The following is a 17,327-nucleotide window of genomic DNA, read 5'->3' on the forward strand; positions in this document are numbered from 1 at the left end:
TGCAGGCCTTGTCAAGAAGAGGGCTCAAAAGATCCTGCCAGAATTTGGTTGAGGGTGGAGTCTTGGTCAGACGGTAGTTGAAAACAAGCCGGCTGGTTATGACTAGAGCCCCACTCTGTCATTAATAACTAGTCCAGTCCATCATAATCCGGCCGGAAAACATGCCCCTGAGCAAGTGACTCAGGCGACTTCACAGGCCCCCACTTGGCCCCAGAAAGCCCTTGCTGGACCGTGGCCTCACCTTTTCTCTTTGCGACCCTTAGGGGACAGGAATCCTGACATTAGCATTGGCCATGCCAGGGGACATCTTGGCCATGTCCAGGGTGTGGAGACGTGGGAGGAGAGAAGAGGGCTGGGTTTGGAAGGATGCACCCAAAAGGTTCAGATGGCCACGCCTCACCACATCCAGGAGGCAGTGTGGACGAGGAGTGAGGTGGGAGGTAAGTTCTCAGCACCCAGCATGTGCCCCACCACCTCGAGGAGCCCCCCAAGCCTCGCGGTTGATGCTTTTCCACCATTTCCCAGCCAGGACCTCGGGCAGACACAGCGCGGAGGGAGGGCTGGCGCTCAGAACTGCTGTCTGCCCAGGAGCTGAAGGAGCCGCAGACGAGCTCCCTCCTCCTGGTCTCTGGGGCTCTGTTCACCCCGCTTACCAGGCGAGCGTGGACTTGGGGGCGTCCACCCCGTGCAGTAGGCTGAGATCCGACTCTGTCTCTGTGCAGTGTGATGCTCAGATTACCCCAGACGTGGTGCTCCGAGCCTTAGAGCTGGTCTCTCTGTCCTGCCGTGTCCCCGTCCTGCAGGGGGGGCATCCAGGCTTTCTGGCATCTGAAACGTTCCCAGCTCCTCTTGCTCTGTTCTGGAACCAGCCCTGGAGCAGCTCTTCTCCCAGGAGCCCTGCTTCTTCTTGGCAGAGAGCGGTTCCGGGGTCAAACTGTAGACACGCTTGTCCCTGCTGGGTGCCGCTGTGAGTGCACAGACCCAGGAAACACAGGCCAGCGCTGTCTTTCACCTGGACACTTGTGGCACGTCCGTGCCCTGGGCCCATCGGAACCACGAGTTCAAACCAGTGTCTGCATGTGATCCAACACGGGGTGGGGGGGGGGGGAGCTCATTCCGGGGCCGCCTTTCCCACAGGCTCCACCGCCCACAATGTTCAGTCTATTCACTCTGTCCCGCTGTAGGTGGCCAGTCTCCATCTCCCCTCTTCTGGGTTGGACTGTGTTCCCCAAACAATCTGTCCAAGTCCTACCCGCCCGTGAATTTGGCCTTACTTTGCCGTAGTAGGGTCGTTGCAGACAGAATTGGCGAAGACGAGCCCCACCCGCCGCAGGGTGGGCCCTAAGTCCTATGTGACTAGTGTTCTTGTAAGGAGACAGGCGGGCAGGGAGAGGAGACCCAAGTGACCACAGGGACAGAGACTGGAGAGATGCAGCCAGCAGCCAAGGACCGCGGAGGGCGGCAGGGGAGGTGAGGCGTGGGTCTGCCCCGCTGTCTTCAGAGGGGGCCCAGCCCAGCCTACACGTGGGTTCCGGATTCCCAGCGTCCAGCACTGCCACAGAGGACAATTCCAGTGTTGGAAGCCACCTGCGGTGTTGGTCCTTTGTTGCGGCGCCCCTCCCCCACCCATGCGCGCCCCCCCCCCCCCCCCATCGGATGCCCGTCGCTCGGGCTGAGGCTGCGGGGAGTTCCCACCTGCTGAGCAACCACCCCCGCCCCCACCGCCCACCATCTGGGGCCGTAGAGGCAGAGAATGGGACTGTAGGGGCCGGTGGACTGTCCCGGTGACCGAGGGATAAGAGCTTACAGCTTCACTGACGGAGCAAGAATGGCGAACTGGATGCCCTGGAGTCCCTCCCTCCTCCTGTTCCTTAGGCCCCACAGCCCCGGGCAACGGGAGAGCTGAGAGGGGGAGCCCCTGCACCTGCCAGCCTGCAGCCACGTGCTCACATTGGTGGGGGAGCAGAAGCAGGGGCCCTCACCCCCCCCCCGGGGGCTGCTCACCCCCACACCCCCATCCGCCCACCACGGTGTCTCCCCAAACGCGGCGCAGGCCAGCTGCTGGGGGCTGGGGTCGGGGGACGGCGGAACAGGGGGCTGGAGAGAAGGGGGCACTGACCTGGCCTTCTGGGGAGCCCCGGTCCTCGAGAAGGGGCACTGGGACAATTAAAATGCACCAGGAGAGAGAGGACTCGGCTGTTTCAAGCCCGGTGTAAAGGAAGAAAAGGAAGGAAGGGTGTGAAGGAGGAAGCGGGAAGGCCCCCCTCCCCGCAGCCCCAGTAACCGCGATCCAGGGACCTTAGCTCAGGCAGGTAATCCCTACCAGGCCCCAGTCACATGCCCGTGTCCACTTAGCACCTGTTCTTAACGAGCAGTGTGCCAGCAACTGGGGGCATATCAGGGGAAAAGGACACTTCTGTGCCGTAAAGAGACCTGGAAGGCAGCAAGTCGGGAGTGGCTCACAGGTAACTCCCTGTGCCCAGCCCCGGAGGTGCTCTGGAGCGTGGGGGGGAGGGAGGGGTTTGTGTGCAATTTTACATGTAATTTTGCAACTTCAAAGGTCGCAACTTCAAGGTGGAGAAAGGGATTTTTGAGCAAAGACGGAAAAGGGAGCGAGTGGTTAGTGCACAGCGTGCATAGAAAGTTCCAGAAACAGCAGCGGGGGGGCGGGGGGAGGGGGGAGTGCAGGCCAGTGTCTGAGGGGGCCGCCAGCCGGAACAGAGGTCTATCTCTAGGGCTCTGAGGGCAATACCCACAGGATTTCCTTGTGAACAACCGATAAACTCGGTGAAGAAAGACTGGGCCCTTGCTGAGGAAATTCTGATTGTTTTTGCGCAAACAATGGAATGTTCTATAGCCTGTAGCCACTAAATTAAGCCAGAGGTCCTTCCCCCTACCGGTGGGATGTGTGCGCGCCCTGCTCAGTAGGGCGGGACCTGTGTGCACACAACGTGTCTGTGTCTTAGGAGGAGACACCCTGAGGCTCCGTTCCCTCTGAGGTTCACTTTGGCTTTTTAACATTTTTATTTTCACATAACCTCTATACCCAACGTGGGGCTCAAACTCATGACCTTGATGTCTAGAGGCGCAGGCTCCACCAGCTGGGCCAGCCTCGGGAGGAGACTGTGAGGGTTACTTTTCTGAGCCCTGCCCCCCATTTCAAGCTCAGCTTGGGGCCTTTCACTAGCCTTGGTGATTGAGCCCCTTCCTGGGGTGGGGGTGGGGGGGGCACTGCCAGGTCGGGGAGGGGGGAGGGGAGGCCAGGCGGTGGCTGAGGTGGATGGGCCACCTTGGGAGGGTATCGGCTCTGGCAGGCAGTGAGGACTACGGGCTTCCAAAGCCAGGGCCAGGAAATCATACTTGACCTGGAAAACACTGGGAGCCTCTGGACACAAACTGAACCAACCTTTTGGAATCTCTGACAGTGTTATTCCAGCCCAAGTTAGGAGAGCTGGCCCAGGAGCATGCTGTTCACAGGGAAGAAAGCGCCCCGGAGAATGAATGGTTGTTACAGGGTTACGCTCGTTTTTACGTCTTGTAGGAGCTCAACATGATGCATTAGCATCTGGGCAGGAAGCACAAGTTCCGTGTCAAGGAGCACAGTGTGGGAGTGTGGGATTGGCGCACACGTTAGGGACAAGACGGTTTTCCTGTAGACTACTCATTCACAGCGTAGGTGCCATAAACCTGGCTTTTGGTTTAAACAAAGTTCACGCACGGTCACACTGATTTAGAAAGAAATCTAAAGTGGCGTCCCCCTATTATTTTCTTGAGATAGAGTTCATTGTCAAGTTGGCTAACGCACAGTGGGCTCTCGGCTTCGGGAGTAGAGGCCCTTGATTCATCGCTTCCATACGACGCCCAGTGCTCATCCCAACAAGCGCCCTCCTCGATGCCCATCACCCACTTTCCCTGCCCACCCGCCCCCCACTTCAACCGTCAGTTTGCTCTCAAGAGTTTCTTATGGTTTGCCTCCCTCCCTCTCTGTTTGAAACTTTTTGCCCTTCCCCTCCCCCATGGTCTTCTGTTAAGTTTCTCAGGATCCACATATGAGTGAAAACATTTATCTGTCTTTCTCTGCCTGACTTATTTCACTCAACATAATGCCTTCCAGTTCCATCCACACTGTCGCAAATGGCAGGATTTCATTCTTGTTCGTGGCCAAGTAGTATTCCATTATATATATAAACCACATCTTCTTTATCCATTCATCGGTTAACGGACATTTGGGCTCTTTCCATACTTTTGGTATTCGTTATTAGGTATTTTGGTTATAGCGCTGCTGTAAACATTGGGGTGCATTTGCCCCCTTCGAAACAGCATACCTGTATCCCTTGGATAGATACCTAATAGTGCAATTGCTGAGTTGTAGAATAGTTCTATTTTTAACACTGGTTTCCAGAGTGGCTGCACCAGTTTGCGTTCCCACCAGCAGCGCACAAGGGTTCCTCTTTCTCCGCATCCTCACCAACATCTGTTGTTGCCTGAGTTGTTAACGTTAGCCATTCTGACAGGTGTGAGGTGGTATCTCAGTGTGGTTTTGCTTTGTATTTCCCTGATGATGAGTGACGTTGAGCATTTTTTTCATGTGCCTGTTGGCCATCTGGATGTCTTCTTTGGAGAAGTGTCTATTCATGTCTTCTGCCCATTTCTTCACTGGATCATTTGTTTTTCGGGTGTTGAGTTTGAGAAATTCTTTATAGATTTTGGCTACTAACCCTTTATCTGATATGTCGTTTGCAAATATCTTCTCCCATTCTGTCGGTTGACTTTTAGTTTTGCTGATTGTTTCCTTCGCTGTGCAGAAGGTTTTTATTTTGAAGAGGTCCCAGTAGTTCATTTCTGCTTTTGTTTCCCTTGCCTCCGGAGGCGTGTTGAGTAAGAAGTTGCTGCGGCCAAGATCAAAGAGGTTTTTGCCTGCTTTCTCCTCAAGCATTTTGATGGCTTCCTGTCTTACATTGAGGTCTTTCATCCATGTTGAGTTTATTTTTGTGTCTGGTGTAAGGAAGTGGTCCAGGTTCATTCTTCTGCGCGTCACTGTCCAGTTTTTAAGCACCACTTGCTGAAGAGACTGTCTTTATTCCATTGGATGTAATCTTTCCTGCTTTGTCAAAGATCAGTTGGCCATATGTTTGTGGGTCCATTTCTGGGTTCTCTATTCTGTTCCATTGGTCTATGTGTCTGTTTTTGTGTAAAGTGGCATCCCTTATATCTCAGGCCTTTAGAGAGGTTTTTCTCTTATCAGAGCCCCAGGCAGAGGCAGTGGTGGGCTATCTGTGCTCCCTATCTGTGTTCCTGGCAAAAGTAACTTAAGCTTCCCTCTCTGGCACCTACTGTTCTGCAGGTGACATTAATCTGAATCACCCTGCCTGCACTTGGGCTCACAGATCACCATGGTCATACCGTTTCCAGAAGTGGAGACTGAGGCTGGGTATTGGAGCCACTTGCCCTCCTGAGTGGACAGCCCTCAGGCCCAGCACTCCTTCTGCTCTGGGTCGAAGGACCAAGTCCCTGTAGGGCTGGGGTCAGAGAATGGTGGCCCCCCTCGTTCCTGCTGCCCCTGCCTGGGGAGATGGGAGGCTGGTGGGGGGCAGGCTGAGTGTGGGAGCAGAGGGAGGCAGGGTGGGGCTGGATGAGGTGCAGAGGGGATGGGAGGAGGAGCCTGGGGCTTTGAGTTTCTATTTCCTGCAGGCTGGGGGAAGGTAGGTAGGGTGGGGAGGGGCGGGGCTGGGGAAAGGAACCTTGCTGGGTGGCCCTGCCCCAGACTCTCCTGGGCCCTGGCATCTGTCCAGGCTGCAGCGAGGAGCCCTGCGAGGGCTGTCGGGCCAGGCACCGCTCTGGCCAGGAGCCCAGGCTCCCCAATCTCAGCGCCCAGGTGCCTGGGGATGCCCCTCCCCACCCTGTTTCTGGGTAGCCAAATTCAGCTTTGTCTTCTGACCCCGGATTTCCTGCATCTACCCACAGAGGGGGGCTCTCTGGGGAGTGCATGGGTGTGCCTGGCCCCTGCCCCCTGGGCTGCCCCTCCCTGGCTGCTGGGTCTGCACCTGCTGACCTGGGAGGTGGAGGGGATCCTGCCTGTCCTCTGGCTTCCTCCCACTGTGCTCCTCCAGGGGTGCGGGTGGTCCAGACCGGCGGGGCACTGCACCTCCTCCCCCGCACCCCGTCCTTGGCATCTGCCTGCACTAGACCCGCTCTGCTCTCTTATGGTTGATTTTCGAGGTCCCCCAGCCTGCTGGCCGGTGGGCCCAGGTGGGACCGAGGACATCTCCTGATAAGCGGGGAGAACAGAGCTGCAGATGGGGACAAAACAAGACCCGGGAATGACAGGGCAGCTGTGGCCAGCGCTCAGGCCTGCTGAGACCTGACTGCCCCAGCCAGTCCCCCCGCAGCCCACCCAGGACGGGTGGCCTGAGGGGCCATGCCAGCAGGCCAGCCGTGCGGGGGCCACTGTGCTGTGCTCCAGCCTGTGGAGATGTCTCACATGGAAAGAGCGTGCCTAACGTCCCCAGGGAGGCACTCTGTGACATGCGAGGACGCTCTCTCCTCTCTTGGGGTCCCAGAGTATCTCCTGGTTCGGTTTTTCTGGAGTCCCTTTATCTGCCCTCGGTGTGAGAAGGTGCAGTGGAAACATCGGAGCCTCTAAGGAAAAGGCCTAAGAAACAGATTCGGGATGTGGGGGGGCGGGGAAGGCGCAGAGAGGAGATGGGCTGGGGGTGGCGGCAGGCAGGGGGTGGGGAGGAGGGCAGGATGTGGGCGACAGCCGATACCACCTGATCTCGGCCCACTCGTCCTCCACAGCCACGAGGGGCTATAAGGTTGGGGGTGACCATCGGGAGCCCAACAGAGACCAAGAGAAGATTGACGTTGGGTGTTGACCCCATGGGCTCCCTCCTGCAGGCTTTCCTGGGACGCTCCTGTCACCTCTCCTGAGCAGCTCCCCCATCCCCTCCCTCTGCCGGCTTTCCAGCCTGGGCAGTAGACAGTGGACATCCCTGCAGCCAGCCCTGGAGGGGACACCACGTGGCTTCGCTAGGTCCTGCCCCGCCCCAGCACCTTAGGCCAGTCTCTTCCTATTCTTCTGATCTGGATGCAGCATCTGTTTCCTGCCAGGAGTTTGGCTGAGTCGGTGGCTTTGCTGAACTCTCACCGTGGGGGAGGGACTCAGCCTGGCAACCTTTCATCCCCTCCCCAAGCAGAAGATAAACTGACCCCTCCTCGAAGGGTCTCTGGGGGAGTAGAGCAGAGCTGGGCCCCGCAAAGACAGTGACATGGCAGGTAGGGATGCCGGCCTTCCCCAGCCGGCCTGGGTTCCAGGGGGGCCACACTGCAAGTAGCTGACCCAGGGCCTCGCCCTCTGGGGTTCTGGAAGCAGAGGTCTGAGCTTGGCCCAGTGTTGTCAGCCTGGCCTGGACTCAGGCTGCCCTCCATTCCTACCCAGTAAGTAACAGTGTCCCGGGGCCGACAAGGGGACTCTGAGGAGCCAGGGTCCTGCCCCCTGCTGCTCGCACCCTCTTGTGGCCCCTTCCCTTTGACAGCAGGCAGGACCTGAGACCTAAAGGCGGTGGGGGTGGCCGATGTCTGTGATTACATTGCACAGACTGAAGCCCCACCTTGAGGGCAGCCGTACGGTCTCACCCGCTTTGCGGAAGGAAGTTACCTTGTTGTGCCACAGAGAGAGTCCTGGGACAGGGGACGGCGGGTGCCCTCTGCTCGCTATAGTATCAACATCTCCTGTGGGTGAGGTTTTCCACCATGGTTTTGAACAAGGACCCGGGGAACGGCCTGGGTGTAAGTTACTTGTACGGAACCCCCTGCCCCCGCCCCCAGCCATGGAACCAAAGCTTCCTGCACCAGCCCCAGAAGGAGACCCTGAGTGGAGAACTATCTCCCCGTCTCCTTGCTTTCTGCAAGTAATAAACTGTTCGCTCAAACCAAGAGACTTGGGCTGCTGCACCCCAAGCGGTGGGCCGTTTGCCCCTGGTGACAGGAGGGGTGCTCACGCCCTGAGTAGGAGCCCGCAGGACCCCCTGGAGACCCAGGCCCTTCCTTGCTTTGCCCAAAGGGTCCTGAGTTAGCCAAAATAAAGGCAACCCCTTCGTGCTTTTGGGGGGAGCCAGTCGGTGGATGAAAACAGACAACCATAGTTCTTTGAGAACAATCTGGGCTCCGGGCCTCCTGGCACCAGGAGCCCACAGCAAGCACAGGAAGTGAGGTGCCTCCTCAAGACAGACTCCTCAGACTCCTGGGGGGCCGGGGGCGGGCAGGGAGGAGAGAGCACGCAGCGCTCCCCCACCAGACGCCTCTTTCTTAATTAAGCTTGTGCTTGCTTGCCCGAAACCTTCGGCTGTCTTTCAGACTCCAAGAAAGTTGGCTCTGACGGTGTTTTGCCAGTTTCTTGCGTGTGTCTGTGGGGGAGCAGGCCCGGGAGCCCCCACTCCACACTCGGCTCATCCATTTTAAAGGCTCTCGGGGCGCTTCTGAGTGTTGGCCCTTCCGCGGTCGGCATGGGGCAGATTCGGTCTCTCAGCGTGTCTGTCGGTGGCTTCCGATTTTGTTTACGGACAATTTTGGCTTTCAAAAGATTTTATTTTTATTTTAAGGCCACCGGTTTCATCGATGTGCTCTGTGGGTGGATTTTGACTCATGAGAAGTTCCTTCCTTCATCCCAGGCCTGCGTCCACACACGATTTCACATTTACATCTAGGACCCACTTGGAGTTTACTCCTACGACGCGATAGATCTAATTCTGCCATTTCGCAAATGTGAGGCGTAAGGGAGATGATTCGTTTTCAGAGATAATAAAAGCTGGGCTGTCCAGTTAACAGGAGGTTTACAACCGGCTGGAAATATGTACAACCTCCCCCCGCCCTCCCACACAATGGAGTCCCAAACCTTTAGACACTTCACTTCCTGGTTCTTCCTCCCCTCTCGGTTTAGCGGGCTTAGTTTCACGGTTTAGCTTCCCGGACTTGGCGATGAGCTTTTGCCGTAGAGTAACAGGAGGAGGGACTGAAAGTCTCCGGTCATCTCAGGCAAGGTACATTTGTTCCAATCAGACTACTGCTTACTTCCATGGGCATAGGCGGGTTTCGGGACAGGCTGTAACCTCTGCAGTACCCAGCCAATGAGGAATCAGGGAAGCGACTTACCTCTGTAGTGCTCAGCCAATGAGGAACCAGGGGAGGGGCTTGCCCGCTAGGAGATAAATTGTCTGCTGTAACTGCCCTGAGTGTGCCTGTCCATCAGACACTGCTCCTGCAAGAACGTTCATTAAAGCTTCCCTTCACTGTGCTCCGAATCTCTGCGTCCCTCCTTTGATTGGGTCCGTGGGCTTATTTCTTACACCAAACACCTGCCTGGTTGTCCCATTACAAATTCCATCCTTCCCCCAGTCATTAGAGATGAAATCCGGTGGGTAGAATTCTAAGATGGCCTCTGTGCTCACACCTGTGACTCCGTGCAAGCCCCTCCGTGTGAGTGTGAAACCGGGAACTTGTTTCCACAGGAAACACAGGAAAAGTGAAGGGACTGGACAGATGCATGAAAGGTCCAGATGGGTCAACTATGATAATCCCAAAGGAGACAGCCTTGGTGGGCCTGATGTAATCAGGTGAGCCCTTCCCAGTCTGCCCCACTGTGCTGGCCTTGAAGAAACCCACCCACCTACCACGGGATCTACAATTGCAAGCACACGAATTTTGCCTGTCCTGGCTTTTTAAATTCAGCATTATGTTTGTGAGGTTACTGTGCTGATGAGTGTAGCAGTAAATAATGCTTTTCAAGACCATGTAGTGTTCTATTTTGTGACTATGATGACACTTATTCACCTGTTCTGTTGTCAGTGGACATTCAGGTTGTTCACAGGTCTGAGTCTCTTGGAAAATACAGCTCCGAACGTCCTGGGCATTTATCTCACTGGACTTACTTCTCTTTGGCACACACCTGGGAGTGGAACCATGGGTTCCAGGGTATGTGTGTCTCTAACTTTAATGGGTGACGCCAAACGTGTCTCAAAGCACCGTCATTGTACCAGCGAAGCGTGAGCCCCAGTTGTCCCTCGTTCTCAACAACACCGGGAATCTTCAGTGCCTGCAACATTAGCCATTCTGGTTTGCATTTCTTCCTTCCCAATACGTTTTATTTATTTTTATATACTTTTAATAATTTTCACTTATTTTTCTAGATTAATGACATGGTTGAGCACATGACATTTTTGGTCAGTTTTTAAGTAAAAATCCAAAGAAATGTGGTTGCTGATGCTTGGTATCATGTTCTACATAGGTCTGTTAATTTTCCACATTTTTTTTTTTTTACAGATTCATGTATTCTAATTGGGTTTTGTCCACTTGTTCTATTACTTATTTAAAATTTTATATAAAATATCTAAACGTGATTGCGGACTTGCCTCAACTTTCAACCTGCTGTCTTTCCCTTAAACATCCTGAAGCTGGTATTAGACGTGTGCACACGTGGGACTGATGTGTCTCTGTGCTGTGTTGACGCTTTATCACTATGAAGTCTCTCTTTCATGTCAGTCACAATGCTCGGCTGCCGGTGTACTTTCTGTGGCATTGGCACGGCAGCAAATCTCCTGGGTGACTCTCATCGTGGCGCATCCGTGTGCATTCTTTGTCTTTCTGCTGTTCTGTATCCTTATTTTTTAGGGTTTTTTTTAACGTTTATTTATTTTTGAGAAAGAGAGAGCGTGAGCAGGGGAGGAGCAGAGAGAGAGGGAGGCACAGAATCCGAAGCAGGCTCCAGGCTCCGAGTCTTTCAGCACAGAGCCCGATGCAGGGCTCGAACCACAAGATCATGACCTGAGCCAAAGTTGGGTGCTGAAACCCACTGAGCCACCCAGGTGCCATCCGCCACCCCCCCCACCATATCCATATTTTTATTTTATTTTTTATTTTTTATTTTTTTTAACATTTATTTATTTTTGAGACAGAGAGAGACAGAGCATGAACGGGGGAGGGTCAGAGAGAGGGAGACACAGAATCTGAAACGGGCTCCAGGCTCTGAGCTGTCAGCACAGAGCCCGACGCGGGGCTCGAACTCACGGACCGCGAGATCATGACCTGAGCCGAAGTCGGCTGCTTATCCGACTGAGCCACCCAGGCACCCCTCCATATTTTTAAAATGAGAGTTATTGGGGCACCTGGCTGGTTCAGCCTGTGGAGCATGTGACTCTTGATACTTAAAAATAAAATCTTTTTAAATAAATAAATAAATAAATAAATAAATAAATAAATAAAATGCCAAGTAAAATAAAATGAGAGTTGTAACCAGTTTATTCTTTTCTATCTGGTCTGTCTGAACGTTTTCGCCTGTACATGAGGGTGGTCAGCGTGCTCGCACTTGGTGTGAGAACTATACTCTTTTCTTTTTCCCAAGTGTTTCTTTTCTGTTTCCTGCATTCTTTTGGGCTTAAGAAATGTTTTCCATATTTCATTTTCTCTTCTAGAGACAAATTTCTTATGATTCTTCAGGGGCTACCTTGGAGGTGACAGTACACATCCCTGCCCTGCCGTGACCGACCTTGACTTAGCGTGGCCACACCACCCGAGGAGTTCAGGTCGTGCACCAGACCACTCTGTCTACACCATTCCATGTGCTTCCACCATCTTATCCCGCAGACATTTATTTATCTTGAAGAACTTCCTTCCTTGTTCTTTGTAGTCTGAGTCCACTGGCAATGAATGTGTCACCTTGTGTATGAAACCCTTTTGTTTTCTGTATCTCAATACTATCTTTACTTGTCCAGAGGTCAGGGGCGCCAGGGGCGTGTGGGTGACTCAGTCGGTTAAGCTCCCGACTTCGGTTCAGGTCATGATATCACAGGTCTCACGAGTTCGAGCCCCGCATCGGGCTCTGTGATGACAGCTCAGAGCCTGGAGCCTGCTTCGAATTCGGTGTCTCCCTCTCTCTGTGCCTCTCTCTCTCTCTCTCTTTCAAAATAAATAAACATTAAGGAAAGAAAAAAGAAGTCAGGGTCACCAGATTTTGTCATTCATCACTTTAAAGATGCAGTTCCATTTTCTTCCGGTTTTCACACTCGTTGTAAGGAGTCAGCTTTAGATCCTAATTGTCGATAGTGTTTCTCTTTCCTTGTGAACAACAGCAGTACCGTCGGCTTGACGAGCGTGTCAGACGAGCTGCAGTGATATTGTTCCCACTTACTCTGCTTGGGGTTTTCTGGGATTGATGAATCCGTGCGTTATCCTTCATCAGTTGTGAAAACTTGTCTTTTCATGTGTCTCTTTACCTGCTGTCCATCACCCTTCCTCCCGCTACTCCAGTCTTGTGAAGGTGGACCATTTGGCTGTGCCTCATGGACCCTCAGCTCTGACCTGTTCTTTCTACTGCTTTGTTCTCGCCAAGCATCACTTGGGCTATGAGTGTTGTCCTGCCCCTCCCTACTTTCCTACTGTCTTCTGCTCTTGAATTCACCCAAATGAGTTCTTAACATCAGATGCTTTGTTTTTCAACTCCAGAATATACTGGTTAGTTTTATGTGTCACTTTTGCTGGGCCACAGTACCCTGATGCCGAGGTCCCACCCCAGAAGGTCCAGGGGTTCCCAAAGGATGAACGGCGTCGGTGAAAATAACAAATGGACACGGACAACGGCAGTGGGTTCGACTGGCCGCTTTATTGTGGCAAGCGTGGCCTTACATTTGTTAGCAATTTTCTTGTGGCGTGTGTTATCTATGTTTCTCGGCATTACCTAATTCTAAAAATGTTCCTTTGTGTAATCACCCATTAAGGAACAACATAGTTATTTTCTTGTAAATTTCCCTCCTGCCCTTTCAAGGTCATCCAGCTCTCAACACCTCAAGTGGAACGTTTACAGGGACGTGACTTCTTAATGGTTCCTTTGAACCATTTGCGGCACAAGGAACAAAAGCGTTCGCTTTGGTCTGGGTGCCCGGAGGGAGCCAGGAGGGCCCTGGAAACCCACGCCTTATGCGCTCCCAGAGACACAATGTTTACCTGGGAACTAATGAACCATTCTGTACCTTAACCCCCCAGGTCCGGTTATCATCTGGAATGCCTCCTGGGGGCCAAGCGGGCCTAGGGGTTGGAGCAACTTGTATCCATAGGTACATTCCTTTGTTGCCGGAGTGGGGATTTCGAACCCATTCGTCCCCCTCCTCGGCTGAGAAATATATGGGCCCATCCTTCCTTTGGGTAGAGGAGTCTTTCTAGGGGGTGGCAAGGGCTGGATGCAGGGCCGCATGACTTCCCTGCGGAACCTTATGTCTTTCCCCAGTGGTTCTTCTCCCGGGGGGCCTGTCGTGGGCAATCCCAACCGACAAATCCCCAGGCGCTTTCATTGGTAGGGGGGCTGCCCCGACCAACGCTAAGGCCAAATTACATAAAAGCAGGAGGACAAGAAGCTTCCCTTTCGATGGGCCGCCATGCAGCCCCGATCCGTCCACCGCCCGGGCCCTGCCAGGCTCCTTGGATAGCTTGGCTTCCGGCACCCTGACATGTAGCCCAACACTATTCTGGATGTTTCTGGGAGGGTGTTCATAGATAAGATTGACCTTTCAGTTGGTGACATTCCAATAAAGCAGATTGCTCTCCGAAACGTGGGTGGGCCTCTCCCAATCAGTGGAAGATCTGAATCGCATAAAAGACTAACTTCCCCCGAGCGAGAGGCAATCCTGCAGCAAACAGCCTTCAGACTCAATTTGCAACATTGGCTCTTCCTGGTCCCCAGTCTGCCAGACCACCCTGAAGACTCTGGACATGCCAACCTCCGTGACTATGTAAGCCACTTCCTTCAAATAAGTCTTGTTTTGTATATATAAACATTCTATTGGTTCTGTTTCTTTGGGGAATCCTTCTTTTTTAAAGTTTATTTATTTTGAGAAAGAGACAGAGAGAGAGAGAGTGGGAGGGGCAGAGAAAGAGGGAGAGAGAGAGAATCCCAAGCAGGCTCACACTGTCAGCACAGAGCCCCGTGCGGGACGTGACTTCACAAACCGTGAGATCTTGACGTGAGCTGAAATCAAGAGTCAGACACTTAACTCACTGAGACACCCAGGTGCCCCTATCCGGAGAATCCTAATACAGAATATCCGCTTGATTTGTTTTATGGAGTCTTGCTCTCCGTCAAAACTCCCAGTCTGTAACTCTCTTCTGTTCAACTTTTCCTCGATTTCATTGAACACAGTTGTCCTTGTTAAAGTCCTTTTCCGCTAACTCCATCATGTGGACCATCTGTCGGGGCGTGGATGGCTTTCCTGCTATTCTAATTGGTAACATCCCCTGCCTCTCGGAGATCCAAGAACTTTTTATTTCACGCTGGGCATTGTATAGATTAGAACGCTGGAGGCCACATATATGCGCACTCCCTCCTTCCTGGATCCGTGAGCACCAAGTACTAATCGCATAAACTCCATCACAAGTGGAGCTTGGTCGGGGCTGGGCTGCACTTGGAGAAAGACTCCCATAACCTCCCGTTTCTCCCTTTTCCCAGGCAGGCCCCCCACCCCAGCCTCTGGCCAAGATCCTTCTGGCAGGGTGAGTGCAAGAGACCCCGCTCTGCCCGCTCACTGTGTCTTCTGCTCTGCTGGTGAGTCTCTGCCGCGCAGCTTCCAAATCTGGCCCGTCTCTTCAGAACAGGATCACACAAGCAGGCTCCTTCCTGGGGTGGGGGTGGGGGGTGCTTCCCAGAACCGGGAGGCTGTTGGCGGTGCCTGCAAGGGCGCCGTGTCCTGCGTCCCCACCTCTGCAGCCGCCCGCACAGAAGAATGTGTTTGCAGCTCTCCAAGTTTCTAGCTGGCTGGGAGATGGTCGCTGGTTTCCCCTGCCAAGCCGAGTCTCTGGGCCACACCCATCCCCTGGCGGCGCCCGGGGTTGGCAAACAGCCCCGGGGAAGGAAGACGCACAGCGCCAGCCCACCTGGCGGGGTTCCCACCTCTGGTTCCCGGTCCCTCGGTCCCTCGGCTGTCGCTCCTGTCACGGCTCGCCAGCGTATTTTAGATACGACATTTGCAGTCTGGCTTGCCCCTGGCCCGGGGGAAGGCTTGTGACCACAAGGCCCACGTGGAAGGCGAAGCCGCTCTGAGGGCTGCGGGGTTGTAGGCTCACTGCATCCCGGTTCGTTGGGATCGTTTGCCACGTCTGCCCTTTTGATTACTCATTCTCTAGGATTTCCAAGTACACTATCATCTTGTCTGCAAATGGAGCTGACCCTACTTCCTTCCATTCGAGTGCCTGTCATTGTCCAATTTTCAATTGCCTGGGTGAGTACTTTAATAGAATTCCAGATTATGATGGGAGCATTTCCGGTATTTTTCTTATAATGTAAGATGATAACTTCAGATTATATTCTTCTTGAATATTTAATTTATTTTTTTATCTTATGGACAGAGAGTATGTGCCAGTGGGAGAGAGGGGCAGAGAGAGAGAGAGAGAGAGAGAGAGAGAGAGAGACCATCTCAGCCGGGCTCCACACATAGCACAGAGCCCATCGTGGGGCTCGATTCCACGACCCTGGGATCATGACCTGAGCTGAAATCAAGAGTCAGACGCTCAACCGACTGAGCCACCCAGGTGCCCCCAAATATATATGTTTTTAATGTTTATTTATTTTTGAGAGAGAGAGAGAGAGAGAGGGGGCATGCGCGCACAAGTGGGGGAGGGGCAGAGAGAGAGAGGGAGAGAGAGGATCCGAAGTGGGTTCCAGCTCTGCCCTGACAGCAGAGAGCCTGATGCAGGGCTTGAACTCACAAACTGAGATCAAGACCTGAGTGAAAGTTGGACACTTAACTGAGGATCTAGGCACCTCGAGTATTTTTAATCAAGAAAGGGTATTTAACTTATCAGAGGTGTTTTCAAAGCCTGTAGATTTACTCCTATAATATTTATTTTCATATCTATTAATATGAGGAATTGTAGTTTTTAAATATTTATTTTATTTTTGGGAGAGACAGAATGAGCAGGAGAGGTGCAGAGAGAGAGAGAGAGAGAGAGAATCCAAAGTGGGCTCTGAGCTGTAAACACACACTTGATGTGGGGCTCGAACCCGCGAACCACGGAGATCATGACCTGAGCCAAAGTCGGCCGCTCAGCAGAGACACCCAGGTGCCCCGATATGAGGAACTATATTAACCAATTCCCTGACATTTAACTGTCACTGACTCCTGGGATATGACCTACTCTGTCATACTGTATTACTTTCTTAATGTGCTGGTGGATACTGCTCGTTAATATTTATTTAAGATTTTTGCATTGGCGTATCTAAGAGATATTGGGTCTGTGATTCTCTGCCTTTCCACAATGTTTATTAGGTCAGTTACCAATGCTTCGTTCTTGGTATTTATTATTTTGTGTATTTGTACTGTTTCTCTTTTATCGATTAAGTTAGTTGCTTGTCTAGTTACTTTAATTTTCCAGAGAACCGAAGTTTTAATTTATTGACGAAGGCCGGGGGCACCTGGGTGGCTCAGTCGGTTAAGCGTCTGACTTCAGCTCAGGTCACGATCTCACAGCTCGTGAGTTCGAGCCCCGCATCGGGCTCTGGGCTGATGGCTCAGAGCCTGGAGCCTGCTTCCGATTCTGTGTCTCCCTCTCTCTCTGCCCCTCCCCCGTTCATGCTCTGTCTCTCTCTGTCTCAAAAATAAATAAATGTTAAAAAAAAATCTTATTAACGAAGGCCGTTATGCTGTCTACTCCGTTCCCTTCCACTGTGACCCTTAAACTTCCCTCCCCTGTTCTTTCTTCGGCTGCCTTGTTTTCCTTCTCCGGGTTGAGTTGGGGATTTGATTTGTGTCCTGTCACTCCTTTTCCTTTTCAATGAAACCAAAGTTCGGGCTTTAAAAGCTTTTTCTATAGCGCTCATACTTGAAGGACTTCTGACTGCACAGCAACTATTTGCTTCGAACGTGTTTTCTTGACTCTGTTCTTTTTATCATTTCTGCTTCGCTGCGTCTTGCTTGCGGCTGAGGAGTCCGATGTCAGGCTCTCTCTCCCCTACGTACACCTGGGGGCCCAGGCAGTGAAGATTATTTCCGTATCTTCCAGCCCACGGCTCCCACCGGCCCCCCACCTCCCCTGCCTGCACCCCCCCCCCCGCCCTTGGCTCGCACCCGCGCCGGCCCCCCCGCGGAGCGCCCACGCAGGTGTCTAAGCGGCCCTGGTGCTTCCTTCTCGCTCGGCTTCATCCGTCCTCGCTTCGCATGTCCCTTTCTGTTGTCCACCCGCGTCTCGCGGCTCCGAGCGTCTGTCGCAACGCGTCGCTTCCCGTCTCCAGGTGTCTTACGTCAGCTATTACACCTCCCTGCCGCGTCACAGCTGGTTTTCAGAGACGTGTT

The sequence above is a fragment of the Prionailurus bengalensis genome, chromosome F2, assembly GCF_016509475.1.
Source record: "Prionailurus bengalensis isolate Pbe53 chromosome F2, Fcat_Pben_1.1_paternal_pri, whole genome shotgun sequence".
Taxonomy (NCBI): domain Eukaryota; kingdom Metazoa; phylum Chordata; class Mammalia; order Carnivora; family Felidae; genus Prionailurus; species Prionailurus bengalensis.